This window comes from Pteropus vampyrus, unplaced genomic scaffold, assembly GCF_000151845.1.
Source record: "Pteropus vampyrus isolate Shadow unplaced genomic scaffold, Pvam_2.0 Scaffold11, whole genome shotgun sequence".
Classification (NCBI taxonomy): domain Eukaryota; kingdom Metazoa; phylum Chordata; class Mammalia; order Chiroptera; family Pteropodidae; genus Pteropus; species Pteropus vampyrus.
Genome location: NW_011888792.1, coordinates 16,259,072 through 16,271,469, shown reverse-complemented (window position 1 = coordinate 16,271,469; position 12,398 = coordinate 16,259,072). Strand labels below are relative to the sequence as shown.

Sequence of the window (12,398 nt, the reverse complement as noted above, 5' to 3'; positions counted from 1 at the left end):
GCATCCTCAATAGTCTAGTGGACTTCAGCCACATTCATTTAGCAATTAGTTTCCATATCTAGATGTGGCAGATGGCAAATTGTTCTCCTAATAGTAAATACAAAAACAATTTTAAGTCAGTGAACAATAATAGCAATAGAAAGTCTTGGGGAAAATTTTCTAAGCAAAATGGATTATTTTGTGATTTTGAGAGTCCCATTTCATCCAGAGCAAACTTACTGTAATCATACATACAAAAAATTGTCATATCAAACACTGCTATGTTGCAGGGACTTTGCCTTTTTATATATTATTTAAGTTAATTCACACAATTAAGTTAATACTATCTTTAATTTACAAATTCGATTTGTTGATATGAAGAGAAATAAATAAATTAATGCCATATGTCTAGAATGTTCATTCAAAATGATATTGTTTTGTAGGCAATATACTATAATAGTATATTAGAAAACCTGTACATCTAGAAGATTTTTTAAAAAGTGATTTGGAAAGGAATATATTACAGTCACTTAGCCCACTCCTATCATTTCTTCTGGTTGTTTTTCACAAAACAACATGATTTAAGATATGTATGGTTTATTAAAATTAGTGGTTTTCCACAAATGGTAACTGAAATTAAATGATAAGAATGAATGACTTAAAAATATTGAATCTATTTTATTCTGGTGCAATATTATTACAAATATTAAAGGAAATAATCCGCATGTTGTAAACATCTCTGTAGGATTTTTATGTATCGTGAAGTACACTCAAATATAAATTAGCCTTTATAGAAGTATATAACATTTTGAAAGGCTAATGCTTATTGTTTTAATTTTCACTGAGCTTAGCAGAAGAAATAACTGCTTTGGGAGTTAAGGAAGCATCTAGAAAAATAAGTCAGTGTAGATTTTTAATTCAGAGAAAATCACTGAAATAATAATAATAATTTGGAAAGTCCGAAAACTGAGCTTTTTGGATCTACATCTTAAGACTATGCTCCCTGTTACAGGAGAATTCTCTTTAAATATTGGTATAGGTAGAAGGAAAGAAGTGCAGGGGAGATCGATGTTATTTCTATGTACTGGTGACATAAAAATGTGGCTAGAAAGAGACGATTCCATGCCTGTCTGAAGAAGGTCTTGGGTACAGTGCGACACCCACTTAGCATTACACCTCCCGATTGTAGAGACTTCGAGGAAGGCCTTTTCACACCTCCATAAGTACCAGTAGAATGTGGATTCATATTCTGACTCCTGTCCTTAGATGCATACTTTTGTGAGATGCCCACTCCAATATCACTGTCTCCTTGGCTGCACTTCCTTTATCACAAATCCTAGAAATAGAAGACAGAAGTCATGAAACAGCATTACAGAATAGCATTTAGTACTTCTGGGTGTAGCAGCAAATTGCATCAGTTGACTCCTAGTCCCACCATTTTAGAATTGGGAACGATGGACAACTCATTTTATTTATCCAAATCTAAGTCATTTTATCTGTAAAATGAATATTTTAATAAACTATGACATAGTATATTTGCAATATTTGTAAGAATTAAATGAAGCAAATGACAAATTATTTAGCATGTGATATTATGATACTATTTGATACCCAACAAATGAAAAACGTCAATTTTCAATATAACTATTTCTGAATTGAGTTCTGCTTCTTCTACATAGCTATCTGATACAAATTTAGAAGAACATTTTAGACACTGGAATTCTGACTAATCTAGATGTTCACTAAGGTCAGTTATAGTTCTCTTAAATGATATAAATAAATTCTTTATATCTTTATATAACTTTAGGAAGAGTAGTAAAAGGATTAGCTGAAATTGACTAAATCAATTCTCTGAAAATGGAACTTCATTTTCTCCTTAATAACTCATGAATGAAAATATTACCTGTGAGAAGGGCCTCTCATATAATCACATTTATCGTACACACTCTTTGGATCACCTTTCCAATGCTGCATTTTGTTCTTGGCTTAAACTTCTTTGAATCAGCCCCCCTTTTTAGAGTCCTTATTTCTGTCTTGGATTTTTTTTTTTTTTTTTTTTTACTTTCTTATGAGTTCACATTGAATAGCTTTTATCAATTATGTTATCAAAGAATATCTCCTGCCTCATATTTGGTAAGATGCTCACTATTTTCTTTATAGTTCTCACGATAACTACAATGTCTCTTTTCCTGTACATGTACATGCACGTGCACATGCACATGCGTGTAAGGTTTTCTTCCCTGTTACCATATCATGGAACTAATATTTTTTTTTATTATGATCACACTAGATTTTTTTTCCCATTAGGCAAACCATGGCACTTTTATTGAAAAATATCGGATACTAAAATGGAGACAATATGATGGTGGTTTAATTTTTACCATTTGATATTCAGTATAACTGAGAAAGTCAATATTATGGTTTAAAAGATCAGTTTTTATTTTGTGAAAATTAGTGATTATTATTATCACTAAATATTTTGTTTTTAGGTGATTCTAAATTCCCATTCATGATCACATTATCATTTACTGCAATAAATATAGGAGAATGCAATGATTATTAATAAACATTAAGAGGTCTGTATAACATGAGTTTAGAAATAGAACATGAAGATTTGTTAACATTAACATAGCTGTCTTTGCAACTGAAGTAGAATACTCTTATTAAAAACATTCCTCTCTTTGATGCAAATTTATTTTCTTCCTTTTTGCCAAACTTAAGGTTACATTTTTTATGCATTACAATTGAAAATTAAAGTAGCAACTTAATTAGGATGAGGAAAGTAATGTCATTTAGACAATACATTCATCATCAAAATTCCCATGTAACAGAATAAACTCTCAAAATCTATTGTGGATGGCACATTAAAAGACATGACTTCTCTGGTTAATTAAGTCCATTACCTAAAGAGATTGCTCAATTGTTCACCTAATTTAATGTGAAGAAAATTCTACATCGTTCATATAGCTAAAACATAAGTTTTTAATCTATTCTCTATGGAGCTCCTATAGATTCATCTCAACATATTCTAATCTGTAAAAAAGATTATCAAGGAAACATTTTAAACAAAGGGAAGATGTAGCAAATATAAAGTTATATTGTATGGATATGTTATATGTAGCAAATAAAGCTATATTGTATAGATACAAATTATAATTATAGTAATTTCGATTGTGAATATTTATACCTTCATTCAAATGAGTACAGCTATCTGATATTTTTGTAATTTCAAATATATATGTATATATCTTCACCAAAATCTGGTATTATGAGCATGTCAACTGTGTCACTGAGAAATGACAACACATAAAGACTAATTGATTTGCTCACTTAGATATTACAGTAGTCAGAGGTGAAGTTGAAACACAAATTCTAGTTTCTTACTCTAAATCCTATGTTCTTCCATCGTGGAGTGACAATTGTAATAAAATTAAAAACCTTGAAAAGGTCCTTTGAGATCATCTGAGTAAGACTTGTGCCTTCATGCAAATCTAACTTTTTATAAGTTATAGTTTCAAAAAGATATCTGTGACCTTCCTTATGCCTCATCTGCCAGTAGAACTCTCGTTTCCTTCAGTTCCAATTCATTTACTTATCTATGGCTCCCAGTGGCTATGAAGAACAATGAGAGAGCGAGCAAGGGAGAGGGAGAGAGAGAGAGCGTGTGAGCAAACACTAATAAGTATATATTTCCTAATCAGCTTCATTCCCTTTGTTAATTTTCTTGGGTCTAACTGTTTTAAAGAATAGGCAAAATGTCAAAAAATACTGATATTGTTGTTTTATGATCATTGAATATTTAGCTTGTCCTTTTAAAAATTATTTAAATTGTTAGAGCAATTTTTATCAAATACCATCAAATATAATCTCTAGCTTGTAAGTTCTCTTATATGTGGGCCTTAATTTACCTTTCTCATCATGAGTAAGCATTCTTCCTTTTTCATAAGTTTATCAATTATATTTTCTCAAACTGTATTTTGGGGGATAATAATTTTTTTGGCTTGCCCTCCCAAATATTCTGCATGTTTATTTTGGCAGTGCAATAAAAAAAATTTAATATAAAATTAATATAGCATGGATGGACCTAAAAGGCATTATGCTAAGTGAAATAGATCAGAGGAAGACAAATACCGTGATTTTACTTATGGGCAGAATCTAAAAAACAAAAATGAATAAAAATAAAACAGAAACAGATTCATAGATATAGAGAACAAGCTGATGCTTGCCAAAAGGGGAAAGATGTGGATGATGGGTGAAAAAAGTAATATAATGAGTTCTCAGAAAAAATTATATTGGGACACTAATCAATACCTGTTTATTTAAATATGAAAATATAGGTAAGATGATCTAAGTGATTTTTCAACTCTCTAATATTTTAAGCATTTTATTGCATTTGCATTATTGGTAAATATGCTTAATGAAAAAAATTGTAAGATTTTGCTGAAATTTGAAATTTTTTACTTAGTTATAGTAATAATGATGCATAATATATATGTATAATAATGACAGGGTTTGGGAGATTTATTCTTTATATATTCACAAACTTTTCCGATGATCAAAATTACATTTTATGTCTCGATTAAATTTTTTTTCTCTTATGAATTGCTAATGCCAAAGGAAAAAAATATTATTACAATGAAGATATCTGGTTTGTTATCAACTTAACCACTTGGGTAAAATTGGCTTTTTTAAGAGTAGGACAACTTTATATTTTTCACCCCCTTTTTAAATGAAAAATGAAATACACAGATTCATGAATGATTAAAAAAATACTCAGATCTAATTTCTAGATTACAGAAAATATAAAGGGTAGAAGACAAAGTAAATTATTCAAGGAAAAAACCCTCAGACAACATGAAAATGTGGAACATTTAATTATAATTGGCCTGGACACTTCAAAAAGTTATATTATCACTTCTTGGTTCCATAGGAAAATGGTGATCACATCTCTCATGAACTATAAATATCAACAAGGAGAACATATAGCATCACCTATTTTCTATGACTACAGCAAAACTAGAGTACAGAGTCTATCAAAAACTTTAAAGTACTTGTAGTGAATGGAGAAATAAACCACCAAGTTTCTAAATTTACTTAAACACTTCCAAAGAATTAGTCTAGTATTGAGCATAATAGAGGAGACTCGACAAGGTTCTCACAGAGCAGACACACAGATCATATCAGTGAGGATTCACACCAGGAGAAAATGCAATCCAAAATAGGAATTATTGATCACAGGTGTGAATGAACTCTGGAGGATGACAGTACTAGCTACTAGACAAAATAAAAGGACTTGAAAATGTGTGGAAACACAAATTTTACAATGTATCCTATCTGGGGGACATAAAGGTAAATTGTATCTGTTGAATTGTTTTGATTGTGAAATTTTGTTCCCTACTGATTCTTATTCATGGTGGTTTATTTCTGTGTAAGTTTATGTCTGTGTCTGTTCAGAAAGAGGGGACAAGAAGAGAGGATAGATATTCATGTTTTTCTGCATTTTATAGGAATATACTGAGGCCTGGATTGCAAGTGATTCTTATATAGATAATTTGCATTTGTTTCCATAAATACATGAAGAAGATTGATTTGATTAAGTCATTGGCTCTCAGTGGTGGAGGGAGGGTTTTAACACCACACAAGTCCAGATGCCCATTCGAAGGCCAGCTTTTGATTATAGATTCTGAGGAGTCTCTCTACTATTCCCATCCTCCCAGCATGGTAATGGCACATTTCCTCACGTCCCTCCCCTTCTGGTGAGTTTTCTCCTAGTTTATGTGTTGCTGGAATCAATGTTTTGGTACGGTCTAGCTTTATGTAGAGTCTCTTAGTTCTGACTTTCCATTTTGATTGGGCCCTAGTATTGCTTCCTCTTCCCTGTGTCCTGTTAGAAAGGAAAATCTTGGCAGCTGGGATTTAATACATGTTCCCTGGGCAGCCACCAACTACACTTGGTGAGTTTCTTCCATATTTGTATATGATTTTTGGCCTGTGAATATTTCTCTAGCTTTTTGTTTTTGTATAATAACAAAAATTTGATGGCAGATCACCAAAAACTGAAGGCTCCATTGTCATTTTACATGTATATTATGCTAGAAGATGAGCTAAAATTGGCAAACAAATCAATATAGTTATTATGACATTTATTTCAATATTTATGTTCACTAAATAGCTAAAATTATTTTTCTCTATTCCTGCCTTTTAAACTATTTGTGAAAAAAATATACCTTTTATTTTTCACATCAAAGATACACATATGATCATTATTCTGAGAGTGGGTTAACATTTAAATGTGGTAGGTAGAGATTTTTCACTTTAAAAAAAAAAATCATTCAGAAGCATACTTTACCTTCAAGTAAAGTCCACTTTCCTGAATATGAGAATTTGCCATTTATAACCAGCCTCTTTGGAAACTTTAATTGTTTAATAAGAATAATTCTTGATCCTTTGACAATGTATAATACATTTTAGTTTAAATACTTTAGTGACAGAATTGTGCAAACATAATGAATTCATTAATGCAATTTGCATGAAAGACAATTTGCCTTTTACTTAAAAAAAATTATGTTTGAGTAAAACTTAAAATTTTTCAGGATATATCACATACATTTACTATATTCCTAATATTTTTCATCTCTCTTTTCCTCAAATACCTAACAAACAATGCTATTTAAGTTTGTTCTTTTTGACTATAAATAATAGTAATTATTGAAATTTCAAATGATAGGAATTCAGGCACCTTAAAAATAAAGACTAATCCATTGAAGGACCCTTAGGCTGTTTCCATGTCTTGACTACTGTGAATAATGGTGCAGTCAAAATAGGAGTATGTATATCTTTACAAATAAATGCTTTAGAATTTTTCAGATAGAAACTCATAAGAGAGAGTTCTGGGTCATATGGTAGCTCTATTTATATTTTGAGGAAACTCCATAGTGGCTATACCAGTTTATATTTCCACTAGCAGTGTACAAGGGTTTCTTTAGTTCTCCCTGTCCTGTCCAACAGTTGTCTTCTTGATAATAGCCATTCTAACAGGAGTGACATGGTATCTCATTGCGGTTTTGATTTGCATTTCACTATAGCTAGTGAAGTTGACCATCTTTTCATATATCTGTTGCCCATTTGTGTGTCTTCTTGGAGAATGTGTTCAGGTCCTCTGCTCATTTTTAAATTGGACTGTTTGTTTTTTTGTTGTTGAGTTATATGAGTTTTTTATATATTTTGGATATTAGCCCCTTACCAGAGGTATTGTTTACAAATTTATTCTTCCATTCGGTTGGTCACCTTTTTGTTGAGGGTTTTTGCTCTAGAAAAACTTTTTTAATTGATGTAGTCCTCTTCATTTATTTTTGCTTTTACTTTCCTTGCCCTGATTGTCTTTTGATGGATGGTTGAATAAAGGAGATGTGTTACATATATACAATGGAATACTGCTTGGCTATAAAAAGGATGACATCTTGCTATTTGCTACAACGTTGGTGGATCTTAAGAATATCATGCTAAGTGAAATAAGTCAGATGGGAAAGGACAAGAACCTTTCACTCTCACTCATATGTGAGATATAAAACAAAAAGCAATAAACAAAACTAGCAAACTAACTCATGGACAACAGTATGGTGATTACCAGAGGGGAAGAGGGGAAAATGAAGGAAGTAAAGGGAGTCATATATTTGGTGTCAGAAAGAGGCTAGACTTTTGATGGTCTTCTCATTTGTAAAATGATTATATATAATTGAAAAGTACCTATTAAAATCCCTGAAAATAATTATAATCTATATTTTAATGTGTCTGAATTCCTATTTTTCATAATTTCATTCTTACATTCCGTAAGAAAAAAATGAACAAAAATAAAAAAAGAATTACGTTTATCACTAATGTGGGGGAAAGAGTGGTGGAAAGACCTTAAGAGTATGGGAAATGTATGTGGAATATGTTCTGAAAATCACCCAGCACAGGATTCTAACTAAATACAGTTCACTATAATCACTGAAATTTAAGAAATCATAAACTGCAATTTCCACATTACTTAAAGTTTCTTTTCTTAGATCATTTAAAAAGAAACATTTTAGTGAGAAATGGAACAGAGCTATGACTACTGTCATTTACTTTTTGTTGATCACATAATGTACAGCTTTTTGAACTGTTTTCTGAAATTGCAAAAATAAAAGCAGTTCTCTGTTACTTGTTAAGATGAGTTTTTTTAGCTATTCAATCTTGTATAATTATCTTATAAACAGATGAAGAAATTTAAAAATTTGAATGGTTAAAAAATACTTAGAAGAAACTGCTTTCATTTAGGGAATGAAATGGCTAATTTAATTACATAAGACCTTTTATCTTTTTTCTATATTTAACTTGAATATTAACATAAAGACTCCTGAAATAATTGCTTATAATTTTCCAATTATTATACAAGTCCAATTATATGATGATATCTACCTAGGTTTTAAAAATGAAATGACCAGGCAGTTTAATGTCAGTGGGTTTGGGATTTACTTCATATGTCAACAATAGTTCATTTTCAGAGCATTAGATTACAGTTTTACATAGAGGCCTAACCATACAGTGGCGATAGTTAATATTTAAAGTGAATCTTCTTACATTAGTTGACAGGAGAGTGGGGAGGGGAAGAACAGTGTAATCTTCAAACTAAAAACTAGCAGCACCAGTGTATGTCATCAACTTCTTAAATCCATCTAATTGGTAGTCAAAATGTTTACCATAACGAATGAATATATTCATTGGTTGTCTCTATTTTCACAGTGCTAATGCTTAATTCATTGGATCCAAATCTTTTCATGTAACATAAAGATGTTAACTGTGGAAAGTCAGGCCAAAATTCCTAGAATTCAGCACAGAAGCAGAAGGAATTTCAACAACTGTATAAAGAGATTCTAGATTAGAAATAACTGAAAGGAGGGTGAGAAGAATTAAGCTTCAGTGCTCCTGAGGGAGTTGGAAAGTTACAAAAGAAAAATCTCTCTTCTAATTTTCACAGAAAATTTAAAAGCAGATATATCCAATTTTAGAAATTTACATTTGTCATCTAATTTGAAACCACCTTGACACTTTGGTATGATGTACTTGCTATTTGTGAGGAAGTTTGATGGCTTGTCATTTGTCGTTATTGATATAATTGTTATTTTAATGTTAATGTTTTTTCGTGTGTGTGAGCACTTTTCTGAGGAAAGTACTTCTGGATCAGATCATTAGTCTTCATCCTGCTTTATCTTTAGAAAAAAAAAAATAGAGATTAAATTTGAAGTAAGTTAAATCCAAGTTGCTTCTTGTTGGAAATCTATATATCTATATCCATATCTGTATCTATATTTTTATCTGTATTATATCCATATTCTTATCTAGATCTATGCAGTGCATGAATTCCCAGTATGACATGCCAAATTCTAAACTACTTTGGCATATAGCCTGACCTTGTCTTTCTGAATTATATTGATTTTTTCCTTATCATAAGGTAGTAAGCAGCCATTCAAGTGATTAAATTTTGGACTCCAGGTCCAGACTACCTGAATTTGAAATCTGAATCTTCCCCTAACAAGATTAAACTCTCTGTACCAACCTATTCTCTTCAGTGGCAATGGCAGTACCTACCTCATAGTTTATGAGCATTAAATGAGTAAAGCTCTTTGACTGGCCTATAGTAACAGCAATATGTGGTGTTTGTTAAAGAAATGAAAATAAAAATTCTTGGGATTCTTTCCCTAGTTTTAACATAAACGTCAAACTCTCATTTTTTATGTGTGTATAAAAGTATAAAAACATTTTGAATGAATATTGAAAAATATTAGAAAATCACAGAAAATGAACTGGAAATGAAATATCTCACTTGAGAAATGCCACTTTCATAAGTAATAATTGCTAACAATTATGTGTATTTTAATACAAATAAAATACTGTTCTGTACCTTATTTTTTCATCTACTAATATATCTAGAAGTACTTTCTGAATTTGCCCAAACATGTGTTTTTTAAATTCCAATTGGTGGACATGTTCCATAGTGTAGTGGTTAGCACATTTGCTTTACACGCAGAAGGTCCTGGGTTCATGCCCCAGTGGAGCCACGGTCCACGGTGTACAGCTATGACACCCTGAACAAGCCTGATCCCATCTGATCTCGAAAGCTAAGCAGGGTTGGGCCTGGTTAGTAGTTGGATGAGAGACCACCTAGGAAGACCAGGTGCTGCAGGCATAAATAATAATAAATTTATTTATTTAACATTACTCCATATTAAACAGAGATTGGTTTCCAGACTTTGCTATTGTATATAATGCTGCAATAAACCTTGTTTTTTATATATTTTATGTATATACATATTAATAAACATAAATATGTATAAATATTTAAAATATATAGATATATACATATTATCTCTGTAAAATCAGGAAGAGATATTTAAGTATATTTTACTATTAGAAGTCAGGCATCGAAATGCAAACAGCTATTCCACCATTACAACTCAGTTCATTTGAGAAGAGTGTACTATTAATGAGAGTGAACATAAGACTCATTATGGGGCCGAATACCAGCTTAGGCTGGCCAACTACACCAATAGATTTGTATAATAAATTTTTATGTTTAAGTTGCAGCATTTCCAATAGGAGTCCTGCGAGCTATTTCATTGAATACTAGGTTACTTAAAAATTGAAAAGCATTTCATTTAGAAAATGTAATAGATGTCGGCTTTTTGAAACAGACTAAAAGAACAAGCATATTTAGTTAAAAAGTAGAGAAAGAAAATACATTCAAGTTTTCCATTATATTTTGTTCAATTTGTTAGAGTATCTTTCCGTTTTGTTTTCATAAGTAATTTATATGACTTTAATGAAGGGATTTAGACAGGATGCTTTTACTGCTTTGTGTACCATCATAAGACTAATTTATCGTGAGGAAAATTTTAAATTTTATTAGTTTCACGTATACAGTACATATAGGTTAGGCATTAATATAGTTTAGAAAATGATCCCCCTAAATGTTTTTTCTCTCCTCTGGTTCTCCACTTAACCATTACATTAATGCTAACTGCATTCCCTATGCCGTGCTCCCCATCCTCGCAACCGGCCACCGATTTGTACTTCTTTAACCCTTCACCCCATTCTCCCAACCCCGCAAACCCTTTCTTTCTGGCTGTCACCAAATTGTCCTCTATATTTGTGAGTCTGTTTTTGATTAGTTTGTTCTTTTTGTTCCTTAGATTCTACATATAAGTGAAATCATATGGTATTTATCTTTCTCTGTCTCATTTCACTTAGCATAATCACCTCTAGGTCCATCCTTGTCATTGCAAATGGTTGGATTTCACTTTTTTTAAATTTTTAATTTTTTTGTTTTTTAGGCGAGGCAACTCTTGGTTGACCTCACAGATTGCAAGGAACTTGTCAGCTTACAACTCTTTATTTTTTTTTATTTTTTATGCCTATAGCACCTGATCTTCCTAGTTGGTCTCCCATCCAAGTACTAACCAGGCTCAACCCTGCTTAGCTTCCAAGATCAGATGGAATCGGGCTTGTTCAGGGTAACATGGCCGTAGACTCATTTTTTTTTAATGACTGAGTAATATTATTTATGATTATTCCAGAGTTTCATATTATTTTATATATTTGACTTTTTAATAACCTGTATATCAAGTTATAAAGACATTGTTTAAGACATAAACTAATTAATGAGATTTCTAGCCTCAACATTTTCTTCATGACAAACACATCTCATTCATATGTGAGTATACATTACCAATAGCATCATATATTATTATTACCACTAATATATTATTTAAGCCACATAGAATTTTTATCAAAATTAAAGAATTTTGTATAACTAAATAATTTTTAATTATTGGTAAAATATTTTGTATATATGTGAATTCAAGCAATAACAAATTAAGCAAAGAAGTCTAGACAGCAGTTTGTATGCTATCAAAACAGTACAATGCTGATAGTTAATATAGTTGGTGAGAGGGGTGAGGAATTAAAAAGAACTATATGATGATTATCTGATGCTCATATTTGATGTTCAGAAGAATACTCAAAAATCAAAAGGCAAATCAGGAAATTTTGCAGTTAAAACTAAGTGTTTCCTCTAATAAAATTTTATAAATTAAAATTTCTCTAAACCCAGTATTTTAGTTAGTTTTAAAAATCTAGTTCTAAATTATATGAGAAAATAGTCACTATTAAGTGCACTTACACATAACTTATGTCTTATATGCTAATGATCACTTAAGTATTGAGGAATTCTCTATCCTTCTTTTTCTCTCTCTTATTTTCCTAGACTGAAAAGGACTAGAGAAAGTACCAAAGTCTTGACTGTGACAATCATTTTAAATAAAGATGCATTTGTTTAATTTGAAAATCAACAAGTAAAAACTGAATTACCTGAGAATAATTCAATTCATGCTATGGAG

General features: G+C 31.0%; 2 pseudogenes; one reads left to right on the top strand and one right to left on the bottom strand.

The window, feature by feature from the left end:
* The first annotated feature begins 10,070 nt into the window (after positions 1-10,070).
* LOC111731990 lies at positions 10,071-10,189 on the top strand (annotated as a pseudogene).
* A 1,222-nt stretch (positions 10,190-11,411) lies between these two features.
* LOC111732164 lies at positions 11,412-11,530 on the bottom strand (annotated as a pseudogene).
* Between the last annotated feature and the right edge of the window lie 868 nt (positions 11,531-12,398).